Below are 12,847 nucleotides of genomic sequence, written 5' to 3' on the forward strand. Positions count from 1 at the left end.
CCACACAGTATTTCATGTCAGCAAATTGAAGCTATATCATGTCGATGAGTCAGATGAAAGCCGTAACAAGACATCACGGTCAGCAGTAACCCGCGCACCACCTGTCAATCAAGGAGTGGAAGAGATTTTAGCCGAATGAGTTGTCAAGACCACCAAGTATCCACCACACAAAGAGCAACTTGTCAAGTGGAACGACCTGGTGTTGAAGAAACCAGTTGGGAGAAAGAGTCAAGTCTACAGGCATATGCACATAAGATTGCAGACTTCATCAATGCTCAGTCAACGAGGACGTCGACCATTTAAGTGGGGGAGTGTCAAGACCATAGAGTTTTAGGGTACTAAAATATAATTTTTCCAACAATGTCGTTTTCTGAAAGCAATGTTGGGGAAAATTAGTATAAATTCGTAGCAAGTAAAGGGTCGCGTCAGTTTCTTGTAATTCCTTTTTATTTATTTATTAAGGGGGTTTCACCTCAGACATATTGATATCTCCTCCTACTATAGTTCTATTTGTTCTTAAGGCTCTTTAGGGGGGAATGACTAGTTGGCCACCAGCGAGGACTGGGCCCAGCTGGCCACCGTAGGCTTGTTAAGTCCTTGAATTGTGCCTCCTCTTTTTGCAGGCGTTCCCCCCCTATCTGCAAGTTGGGAGAGGATCATTGCTATGATTGTGTAATGATTGTTTTATCCCTGGAATAAAATAAGTAGCCTATTCACTAAATCTTTGTGCTTGGTTACTTGTTGATGTGCTTGTATCACTAGGATTATCTGATCATGATATTTTTACGTGATAACTGTGATTTTTTTCCATTTTTATGAGAATGGGGCAAGAGGTCTTAACCTTGAGGTTCTTTTGTTTAGGTGAATGCGTAGAGAGCTTGGTTGACTTGGTTTGAAAAGAGTTCAAACTAAGTATCAAACGGTTCCAGACCAGTGTCAAAATATGAAATCGGGACACATAGCCTGATTTGACATAGAAGGTAAAAGTATATGTAACTTATCTTGTGAATACAAATTTGAATGTTTATTTTCACATCTCTTACTTAAAAAAAAAAAAGAAAAATAATGCTACATAAGAGTTGCCTAAAATAAATTATGAGTTGTCACCACAAGGATAACGTAGCAAGATCGGCTCCACCTCAGAGAAAATGAAGATCCGGACACCTTAACACCTAGTTTATTATCAAAATTTGCCTTCCCTTGAATAAATCGAGTCTCGACACAAAGTTACCATTATTAGACACAATCCAAAGTATCTCATTACGCTTGTAATCGCGGGATCACCGATCTATTAGCTGGCGATATCCCTTATTAAGCAGTCGGGCATATCATTGTTGAATTATCAAGAAATGCCATATTTATTTCTATATATAAAAGGAGAAGGATTACAGAGACAAATGCACGCTATTCTCTTAGCCTACTCAAATTTTAAGCTATTTATCACATTTGCCCTATTCTCCAATGATTTAGCGTTGGAGTGGCTGCTGTGGGCACCCACCACCTCATATTTTGTTTAGCTAATGTTAGCATGATTATAGAAAATCAATCTTAGTATGATTATAGGAAATCAATTTTTACATGATTATAGGAAATCAATCTTTACATGATTATAGGAGATTTGTTTAGCATAATTATAGTAATTAAATTATGCAATTATTATTCTTATCATAATTAGCTTATACTCCTCTGTATATATATATGTAATAGCTTTGTAAAATATCATAATAGAAATACACAATTTTCTCATCATTATCTGTCCTCTTTCTACTAATATGGTATCAGAGTCGCAAGATTTCAATTTCTAGTTTCTGGGGTCTCTTCTCTCTCTGCAATTCTGATTAGTTTTCCACCAAGCCACCTAACTCTGCCCGTATTTCACACACTGTTCATCTCTATTCCTTTGCAATCAAGGAACAAATGGAGAAATTTGACATTTCAAAATCTATTGCAACGCTTCTAACTGGCTCCAACTATAATCTCTGGGTTCAAGGTATGAAAAGTTTTTTGATAGGTCGCAAACTTTGACGTATTGTCACTGACGAACTGTTGTCCAACGTTCTTGTCCTCACACCTCTTAGCAGAATGGGCGAGCCGAATGCAAACATAGCCACATTCTTGATTCTGTGATTCTGATACTAGCTCACCCCCATATGCTCCTGTTGAACTTGTACCAGTTGTTGATTCTGTACCTGTGCCTGCATCTCCTTCTACCATTACTCTCCGTCGTTCTACTCCCACCTGCTCTTGTTGAACCTGCACCAGTTGTTGATTCTGTACCTGTGTCTGTATCTCCTCCTACCACTACTCTCCATCGTTCTACCTCTACATGCTCCTGTTGAACCTGCACCAGTTGTTGATTTTGTACTTGTGCCTGCATCTCCTTCTATCACTACTCTCCGTCGTTCTACCCGGTCAGTCAGTTTATGTCTGCTCCTCGTTCAACTCATTTCTCTGCAGTGCTTTGAATCCTTCGTTATATCAAATGAACTCTTTTTCATGGTTTACACTTCTCTGCTACCTCTTTCTTGGTATTATCTGGCTACTCTGATACTGACTGGGCCGGTGATCCGACTGATCGTCGCTCTACAACGGATTGTTATTTCTTTTTGAGAGATTCTCTTATCATTTGGCGTAGCAAAAAGCAAACTGTTGTTGCTCGTTCTAGCACTGAATATGAATATCGTGCTCTTGCTGATGCTACATCTGAACTATTTTGGTTATGGTGGATTTGATTACTGTCTCGTCTGCTAGCCAAATTGCAGATATTTTCACCAAACCGCATTTTCCAGCTCGCTTCCAAGATCTCTTATGCAAACTCAAGTTGGCACCTGCGCTACCATCTTGAGTTTGAGGGGGTGTTAGCATGATTATAGGAAATCAATATTTGCATGATTATAGGAGATTTGTTTAACATAATTATAGCAATTATTATTCTTATTATAATTAGCTCATACTCCTCAGTATATATAAATGTAATATCTTTATAAAATATACACAATAGAAATACACAATTTTCTCATCATTACTCTTTCTGCTAATCGCTAATCAAATTATAATTTTATTTCACAGTGATATCAAAAATTTATTTTTATATTATTGAGCTTATTAATATTATCATATATATTTTTATGTTTTTATATTTTTAAACTCTAAAGTTTACTTTTTATATTTTTAATTTCTATCATATTAGAGTTTTATTCATGTAAATTTTGCTAATTCTATTATATTTGAAATAATTACAATATCACAAAATATATAGTATTATTTAATATATATCAAAATTAATACTATATAACTATATAAATTATGAGTTGATATTTGAAAATAGAATCACAGGATAAATATTTAATTAAAATATTTAATTTTATCAATAAAAAAGATATAAGGACGCTGAAAATCTCTAACTCTTCGTTAAAACTCATCTTTTCAATTACAAAATAAAATATCATAAAAAGTATAAAATAAAATTTTATAAAAATTATCAATAAAAAGTACAATTTAATAAATTTTTATTATATTTATAATTATAAAATTTATTATTTATTAATATATATTAATTAAATTTATAAAAAATTTAATAATAATTTCTTTTTTTTATAGTATAAAAATGGATATAAATATAAATAAATTTTTATATAATTATTTTTAAATTTAAAATATTTTATTATTTTTAATTTTTTTAAATTACTAATTTGAATATTAAAACTCTCAATATAAACAGCAATTATCTACTTTCTTTTTACATATTAACTATATAATTTTCGGCCAATCAATAAGCTCATTACACCTGTCTACACAGTGAACGAGGCACTGGTTGATTGAAAAAAAAAAAAACAATTAAGGCAGTGGGGTCGGGAGAAGCGTTATTGATGACATGGCCATCTCCTTAGTTCCGGAAGATTGGAAGATGACTAGATGAGACCGATTAATTAGATTTTTTTCTTTTTGTTTTCAAGTGGCGATGGGAAGACTCTGTCTTCTTTTGTTTTTTGTTTTTGCTTTTTCATGTCTTTGTATCTGAAAATAAAGTATTCCTTTCCCCTTTTGCTATGGATGACAGCTGAATTTTACCATTTTAATACGAGATCAGATTTATGATAACAGTTTTAGTTTAAAATTTATAAAATATTTTAAATGAGTCTGCCTAAACCATTCGTCCTTAAAATCAGATTTCCATTGGGTCTCAGTCTCTTCACCCCCAGCTCGGTCATGAGACCTAGTAAGAGAGAGGATAATCGGCCTATTCACCTAATAGATCTGTTTACACACGTGCCAGGGGAAAAATTAAATGATCGTTCAGTATGAAACAAACGTCTGACGCTTTTGTACGTACGTATCCGTATGACAGAGATAAGTGGTCCAGTAGCAGCAAGGTCATTGGACATCACTAGCATATAAAAAAAAAAGAATAAAAGGAGAAGAGCACCCTCCTCTCAGACCAAACTTACTCAACCATAGTTAGAGTTGTAAAACCCGACGTATATTGAATTGAAGACTTACAAGGAAACTTGGAACCTCACGCCTAAGAATATTTAGTATTTGAAGAGGTATTTCCCTTGAATGTACACAAATATAGGCAAGCACTTGTATTATGAGAAATATGAATGAAATAAATAAAAATATTTACATCTGATGCTTATGCCAAAACATGTTATCTTTATTATTGTTATAAGGCAAGATTCCCTTGAAAAAAGAGAAAAACAACCACACCAAACTTGTTCAAGACCTCAGTGAGATAGGTGACCAGACTCCAAAATGACCCTAGCACCGTAAAACCGGCTAAGATGATGAAGCGACAGTAAGGCCAAAAGTGCCTGAATCTTGTTTAAGACCTCAGTGAGGTAGGTGACTGGGCTCCAAAATGACCCTGGCACCGCAAAATCGGCTGAGATGATGAAGCGACAGTAAGGTCAAAAGTGCCTGAATCTTGTTCAAGACCTCAGTGAGGTAGGTGACCGGGCTCCAAAATGACCCCGGTACCGCAAAACGGGTTGAGATGATGAAGCGACCGTAAGGCCAAAAGTGCCTGAATCTTGTTCAAGACCTCAGTGAGATAGGTGGCCGGGCTCCAAAATGACCCCGGCACCGCAAAACCGGCTGAGATGATGAAGCTATAGTAAGGCCAAAAGTGCCTGAATTTTGTTCAAGACCTCAGTGAGGTAGGTGACCGGGCTCCAAAATGACCCCGGCATCGCAAAACCGGCTGAGATGATGAAGCGACAGTAAGGCCAAAAGTGCCTGAATCTTGTTCAAGACCTTAGTGAGGTAGGTGACCGGGCTCCAAAATGACCCCGGCATCGCAAAACCGGCTGAGATGATGAAGCGATAGTAAGGCCAAAAGTGCTTGAATCTTGTTCAAGTCCTCAGTGACGTAGGTGATTGGGCTCCAAAATGACCCCGGCATCGCAAAACCGACTGAGATGATGAAGCGACAGTAAGGCCAAAAGTGCCTGAATCTTGTTCAAGACCTTAGTGAGGTAGGTGACCGGGCTCCAAAATGACCTTAGCACCGCAAAACCAGTTAAGATGATGAAGCGATAGTAAGGCCAAAAGTGCCTGAATCTTGTTCAAGACCCCGGCACCGCAAAATCGGCTGAGATGATGAAGTGATAGTAAGGCCAAAAGTGCCTGAATCTTGTTCAAGACCTTAGTGAGGTAGGTGACCGGGCTCCAAAATGACCCCTGTAACGACCCGAAATCGGACCGCTACCGGCGCTAGGATCCAGATCGACTTAAGGTCGTCGGGACCCGTAGCAAGCCTAACATACAACCTGTCATACCTGATAAATCCCATACATGATCAAATATTTACATAAAAACTTTAAACTTTTACATCTACTAAGCTCGACCTGTGCATGCACTAAACTGAATACATAAAAACTCTCATACTAGAGCCCTCATCAAATGCTGTAGTTGGGTCAATATTACATACATCAAGCTTGGTTTACATCTCAACGCATTAATAAAAACATTTCATAATGATTATGTATCAAAAGGGATTAACCAAACACTCTAGGGTCAAGCACAATACTAATCCTCAATACAATTCTGTACAATATCTTACATTACATTACATTATTTTTCATGTCCACAACTAACTATTACATACATAAACTTTTACTCTTGCTGTAACATCCTAAAAAAAAAAAAAGAAGAGAGATAGAAAAATTAAATTTTAATTTAAAGCCAAGTGGCACAACCAAAAAAAAAAAAAAGAAAAAGAAAAAAAAAAGAAAAAAAAAAAAAAAAGAAAGAGAAAAGAAGAAAGAAGAAAAGGCTAGAAGAGAGAGAGAAACTCATTTCTTTTCCTCCATTTTCTCCTCCTTCATCTGCCGAGAACCACAAAAAAAAATTTCCATTCTTCATCTTTTCTCTTCTATACCAAAATTGATTCAAAATTTCACCTCCAATTAATTCCCCATCTTCTCCCAACACCTTTCCAAAGAAGAATTTGAAAAAAAGAAGGGAAATCAAAGAGAAATTTCAAGGGTGAGAGGGGAGTGAATAGTAACCAAGGGTTTGGAAATTTGAAAGGTATGTTAGGGGTTTTTGTTGTAGGGTTATTTCTTATCATTTTATGTGAATATTTATGAGAAATAGTGTATTAATGTGATTTATTGGTTTATTTTTTTTCATGAGAAAGAAGTGGAAAGGAAAAGTGGAAGTTCCAAAGGGAAAGAAAAGGAAGAGTAGAGAAGTAAAGCTTGTAGAATATTTTGGAAATTCTAAGGTTTGTGCTCAACCCCATTTGAATCAATTCAAGAATTTGCTAATTAGGTTTTATTTGAAATTTTACTATCCTAGTAGAAGTAGACCAAGTGAATAATAGATTAATTATATTTGTATAATAAAAGTTTGAGAAATAATAGATTTAATAGATAGAAAATTCTAAAATTTATATGTAATTTAACTAAAATTTAATTTATGGATATAATGAAATGACTCTATGTTCTTTGATAGAAAAATAATGTGGGTGGATATAGTGACAATAAAAAAAAAAGAAATTAAAGTGATAAGAAAAGTTAGATATAGTGTAAATATGATGTTTAAAATAGAAGATAAAAATAGAAATTTAAAGAAAAAGAAAAATGAAATAAGGTATATTGTGATAAAAAAAAATAGGAAAAAAAAATTTATATTAGAAAAAAATAATAATAATAAAAAGAATAATAGTTAATTAATTAAGGATTAAATTATGAATTTGTAATTTATATAGTTGAAGTAAATGAATAGATTTACATGATATGACAATGTTTAAAGGCAGAGTTGTAATATGATAAATTATTATAGTTTAAAAAAATTAAAAGTTACACACTATATTGAAATTTTTGGCTCATGTTTAAATGTATAAATTATTTAAAGTCTGGCCCTATTAAGTTTGGTGGGAATTGTGAGTTAGTTTAAGGGTGTGGCATGCCATATACAGATCTTGCAGTACTGCACTACAGTTACACGGATTTTTGGGATACAATGAGATATCCTACAGTCATAGACTCGGCTTTTGAGCCATACAGTTATTTGGCACTTTGTGCCCTACAGTTACAGTTTCCTTATCTGACTTAACAGTCCCATTTAAATTTATAAGGGCCAACATAAAAATAATAAATAAATAAAAGTATTAAGAGAAAATAAAACCTTTTACATGATGAAGAAAAAGAAAAAATTGTGAAATGAAAATATGTATAGATGTAAAATAATAATATGATTTAGCTTATTTCAAATTATTTGTTGTATAGTTATTTGTTGTTTGTTTGTTTGAATTACTGTTATTACATGAATTTTGATTTAAATTTTTATTTATATAAAAAAAAAAGTTGAGCACCACTAAGCAATTTGCTTAGCGCGTAGGAATTTATTTTTCCTCGCGCAGGTTGTAGATTCAAAGAGCAGTAGATCAAGATCTGCATCAACCCAGCCAGAGTTACATCATCATCTATATTGGGGTATATTTTGTAAATTTTTATATGAACTTGATTTTGGAAATATGGTATGTACATAAGGTTTTAGAGATAAAGTTGAATATGGTTTGAAACAGATATAGTTAAATATTTTAATTTTGGTGTAAATGTGGATGATTAGTATAAGTTTCTGTGTTGAGATTAATGAAATGTTATGAAGCGTTTGATCGAAATTGAAACTGTTTTGATGTTGAAAGAAGTTTGGGGGTTAAGGTTGATATTGATAGAAGTGTGACATTACTTTTCACAGGTGAAATTAAGTCCATATTTTAGGGGAAACTCTGCCGGATTTTCAGGAAAAAAAAAAAGAAGAAGTCATGATGTTCATGATACAAAGTAAAGGAAAGATAAGAGAATTGTTACAAATGTAATGTCTCCGACTCGATTAATTAAATAATCGGGTAGGGGGTGTTACACTTGCTGACTTCCTGGTCTATCCCGAACCTGCAAACCTGGGGGTTAAGGGAAATGGGTGAGCTACTAGAGCCCAGTGCAGAATAATAAAACAATATATTAAAATCTATGCTTTCATGAAATGCATCACATCACAAACAAATCACATTAAGGATGGACTTGTCACCAATAGCCCTCTACCTAATCCAACAGTGCCAGGGCGTAGAATGGGCCTCTGGTCTTTCCCTTAACATAACATAACATTCCAATGTGCCAGGGGCGTAGAATGGGCCTCGACCTGGTCTTTCTCTTACTCTGTGCCAGGGGCATAGAATGGACCTCGACCTGGACTTCCGTACCATACCATATCATATCATATCAAGGACTAATGGATCATCCAATAACCATCCACATCAACAATAATTAATGCAATGCATCATATTCGTGAATTCTAATGCAAACAACCTAGTATATAACATGGCATTCATGATGCATGAACATGCTCAAAATTTATTTACTTTGAAACATAAAGATCCATTCTATTCACCTCAGGCTGACTCTGAACAGACTCTGAAGCAGCTATCTCACTGCTGGGGTCCTCGGTTCCTCGGGTCCGAACCTACACAAGTGGACTCAAATGAGGGACCAAACATACACTAACATAACTCTAAACATCTCCCCAAAAACCCCCTAAAACATCATAAAACATTCATAGAAAACATGCAAAGGAAGGCTGAACAGGGCACTTTCGGCGGCAGGTTCGGTGGTCGAAAGTCTCTCCAGAGCAGAAAGTCATGCACCTTCGGCGGCACCTTCAGCAGTTGAAAGTGCTTCCAGAGCCGAAAGTCACTCACCTTCGGCGGCAGGTTCGGCGGTCGAAACTCCCCTCCAGAGCCGAAAGTCCAAACTTTCGGGGGCAGGGTTCGGCAGCCAAAACTGCCTCCCCAGGCAGGTTCGGCGGCCGAACATGGCTTCGGCAGTTGAACCTGAGTTCTTCCAGAATGGGAGAACTCAAGCCTCTCATGCACATTTGCCTCCCAAACCCTCCAAACTCAAACCAAACCATGCAAAAACATGCATAAACACATTCTTAAGCATTTAGGGGCATAAAACTAGTCTATACCCCAACCACATCAACACATAGCATACAATAAACATACATTTCATCATTTAACTCACATAAACCCTAGCCTTTAACAACTACTCTAATCATGCATAAAACCCCCTTAAAACCTCTCAAAACTTACTCAAAACATCAAAGAAGGTGAGGATCAGCGCTTACCTCTTGAAGATCGAGAGAAGGAGGGACCCAACTTGGAGATTTGGGAAAAACGAGTTCCGGAGGTCTCCAAGCTTCACAACTTCGATCTTTGCTCAAAAATCTTCAAAGCCAAGTTAAAACTCATAAAAAAACATGAACGATTTGAAGGAAAACATCAAAACTAACCATGGAAGGGTTTGGACTCACCTTTGCCCGAAAATGGAGAAGAAAACTCGCCCATTTTCTGACATGGGGCCTTTTACAGGTGGCTGGCCAGACCACCTTCGAGGGCCAAAGGTGCTTCCTAAACTTCACCATGTTCGGCGACCGAACATGGGGTTCGACAGCCGAACCTGGATCTCCTTCCAAGGCACTTTTCTTTCAAAAACTCAATTTCTTTCTTCATTCAAAGCATAAAACATGCAAAAACATTTTATAAAAATATGATTTTACCCTTCTAGAGGTTTCCGACATTCGAGATTCCACCAGAAAATAGAAATTTCGATGCTGGGGTCTAGCCGGATATTACAACCCCGGCACCGCAAAACCGGTTGAGATGATGAAGCGACAGTAAGGCTAAAAGTACTTGAATCTTGTTCAAGACCTCAGTGAGGTAGGTGACCGGGCTCTAAAATGACCCCGACACCTCAAAACCGGCTGAGATGATGAAGCGACAGTAAGACCAAAAGTACCTGAATCTTGTTCAAGACCTCAGTGAGGTAGGTGACCGGGCTCCAAAATGACCCCGGCACCGCAAAATCGGCTGAGATGATGAAGAGACAATAAGGCCAAAAGTGCCTGAATCTTGTTCAAGACCTCAGTGAGGTAGGTGACTGGGCTCCAAAATGACCCCGGCACCGCAAAATCGGCTGAGATGATAAAGCGACAGTAAGGCCAAAAGTGCCTGAATCTTGTTCAAGACCTCAATGAGGTAGGTGACCGAGCTCCAAAATGACCCCGGCACCGCAAAATCGGCTGAGATGATGAAGCGACAGTAAGGCAAAAAGTGCCTGAATCTTATTCAAGACCTCAGTGAGGTAGGTGACAGGGCTCCAAAATGACCCCGACACCCCAAAACCAGTAAAAAACCTGAATCCGAGCAAGGCCAAAGGGCCTTGAAGCGGTGGCAAGGCGAAAAGGAATCAAAACTTCAAGCAAGTCTAAAAATCGGAAAGGAACAAAGCAGGCCTGAAAGGGCTAAACCCCGAACTAAAATACACAGATCTGAGCTCGGAGAAACCAAGCGAGGGAAGAGCTGAACTCGGGAAAGCCAAATGGCAAAATAGAAGTTACAAGTTTCCTCTAACCCAAAGAGCAAGAAGAAATCGAAGGCATGAACAGACGAGCAATGCCAAAACCTCAATTCCACTCAACACAGGACAGAAAACAAATCCAAGAAGACAAGCTCATCATTCTAAGAAGGTACATGACCTAACCTACTTTGATTATACGAAAATTATGCACCCGAGCTTGCGTTACTGATGAATCAACGAAATAAAAAACAGGAATGCCTTCGCAAGATTAGAAAAACTCACAAGTTAGAAGTTTAGTCAATTACTAGAATTCTAGCCCGAATTAACTCAAGGGTGAAAAGATTGACAACAGGGCTGGTCAGCCTAGTATAGCTGAATTCTTTGAAAAATTACTGAGTGAACATATGGCTTAAAAGCTTTTATCCTTAAGATAAATCAAACCCGAAAAAGCTTATAGATAGGAGAAATAGATTAGGCCTTTAATAGATTAAGCAGCTCAGTAAAACCAGAAAAACAGACAAGAGCAAAAATAATTCAAGTATAAATACAAATAAAAGCCGGATCTCATTAAGCAAAAGAAAAGTAAGTTACAACTTTGTCTAATCATCTAAGATTATAGGAGGAAAGATTGTCCGTAGAGGACTTACATTGCTAATTACATCATCATTTACATTGTTACCTACACCACTATCCTGGGGGAGCCCAGTACCCTCCTGCTCTGAACCCCTGGTACCCACGAAGGGCACCATCTCCCCTCCTCGAGGTTCGATGCCTTCTTCCTGGGACTCGGCATCCTCCCCCTGAGGCCTGGCATCGCCCTCTTGAGACTCGCCACTCTCTTCTTCATCCCCATCCCCTTCAAGAGGTCCAGTTGCGGTGTGAGAAGCTTCTTTAGGCAGGGGGTTGTCATCCTCCCCATAACACACCTCCTCACCATCAGAGTCCACTTCAGGGGCTCGGAGTTGAGCTAGTGGAGTGGAGGGGGCATCCCTGGCTTCTTTCAAGCCTCGATTGAACCCAGAGGAAAACATGCGAAAACCCCTATTCCATATCTCGTGTTTCAGGCTATCAGAAGCTTTAAATTCCGCAAGCCGTGCCTCACAAGCCTCCTCTATCTTTGCTTTCAGCTCCGAGGAGCCCTTATATTCCAGTAAACACCTGACTCGCGGTTGTCGAAGCCGGTCAAAAATAACCTTTTTGATTATCAACAATTTTACAACTGTAGATAGTGGCAAAAGGATCGAATCCACAGAGAATTGATACTTACTTATTTTCCTTGTCAAGACCAAGTAAATAAACAATAAAATAAAAAGGGGGGGGGGTTTTGAGATTGTTGAGTTAAACTAGATTTGAAAGCAAGCAAGTAAAGTAAAGAGAAATCAATAAAGAGAAAAGCCTAGTTGAAGATTTGGGTCCACTTTAATTGTTGGGATTGATCATTGACATAAAGATTCTTTTATTTGATTCAATAAATTAGTTATGGAGGTGGAAGACGCTTCTCACCAACCAAATCCCTCCTTAAGCATAGATCAATTAGGGAACGTCCTCTAATTAATCACTAATGTAATACCCGGCTAGAATCCGGCATCGGAATTCTACCTTCTAGTGGCATCCAGGATGTCGGAATCCTCTAGAAGGGTAAGATTTATGTTTTTCTAAAGTGTTGAGTTTTAAAGTATAAAGGAAATGAGTTTTTGAAAGAAATGAGCCAAGGAAGAAATGCAAGGTTCGGCCGCCGAACATGCATGGCATTCGGGATCACGTTAGGCTGCCGAAGGTGGTCTGGCCAGCCACCTATAAAAGGCCCTCAGTCGGTTAAAGGATAAGATTTGCTTTTCCTTTCACAAACAGAGGTGAGACCATGCTTTCCTTGGGTATGCTTCATGTTTTCATCAAATCTTGCACAGTTTTGATTGATTAGTATAGAGATCGTGCATGCACAGGTTGAGCCTTGGTTCAGAGAAAAGTTTTGATTTTCACAG

The 12,847-nt window shown here is 37.4% G+C and overlaps 1 long non-coding RNA gene across 2 annotated transcripts; it reads left to right on the forward strand.

Annotated features, from left to right (window-relative positions):
* Positions 1-6,203: 6,203 nt before the first annotated feature.
* On the forward strand, positions 6,204-8,275 carry LOC110621532. 2 transcript variants are annotated; one of them, XR_006352280.1, is made up of 4 exons: positions 6,204-6,534; positions 6,644-6,730; positions 7,871-7,943; positions 8,209-8,275. It is a non-coding gene; the product is annotated as an uncharacterized LOC110621532 (long non-coding RNA). The 2 variants fall into 2 exon arrangements; XR_002488986.2 differs by lacking the exon at positions 8,209-8,275 and having other exon boundaries at positions 6,209-6,534; positions 7,871-8,066.
* The last annotated feature ends 4,572 nt before the right edge of the window (positions 8,276-12,847 follow it).

The sequence above is a fragment of the Manihot esculenta genome, chromosome 1 (assembly GCF_001659605.2).
Source record: "Manihot esculenta cultivar AM560-2 chromosome 1, M.esculenta_v8, whole genome shotgun sequence".
Taxonomy (NCBI): Eukaryota; Viridiplantae; Streptophyta; class Magnoliopsida; order Malpighiales; family Euphorbiaceae; genus Manihot; species Manihot esculenta.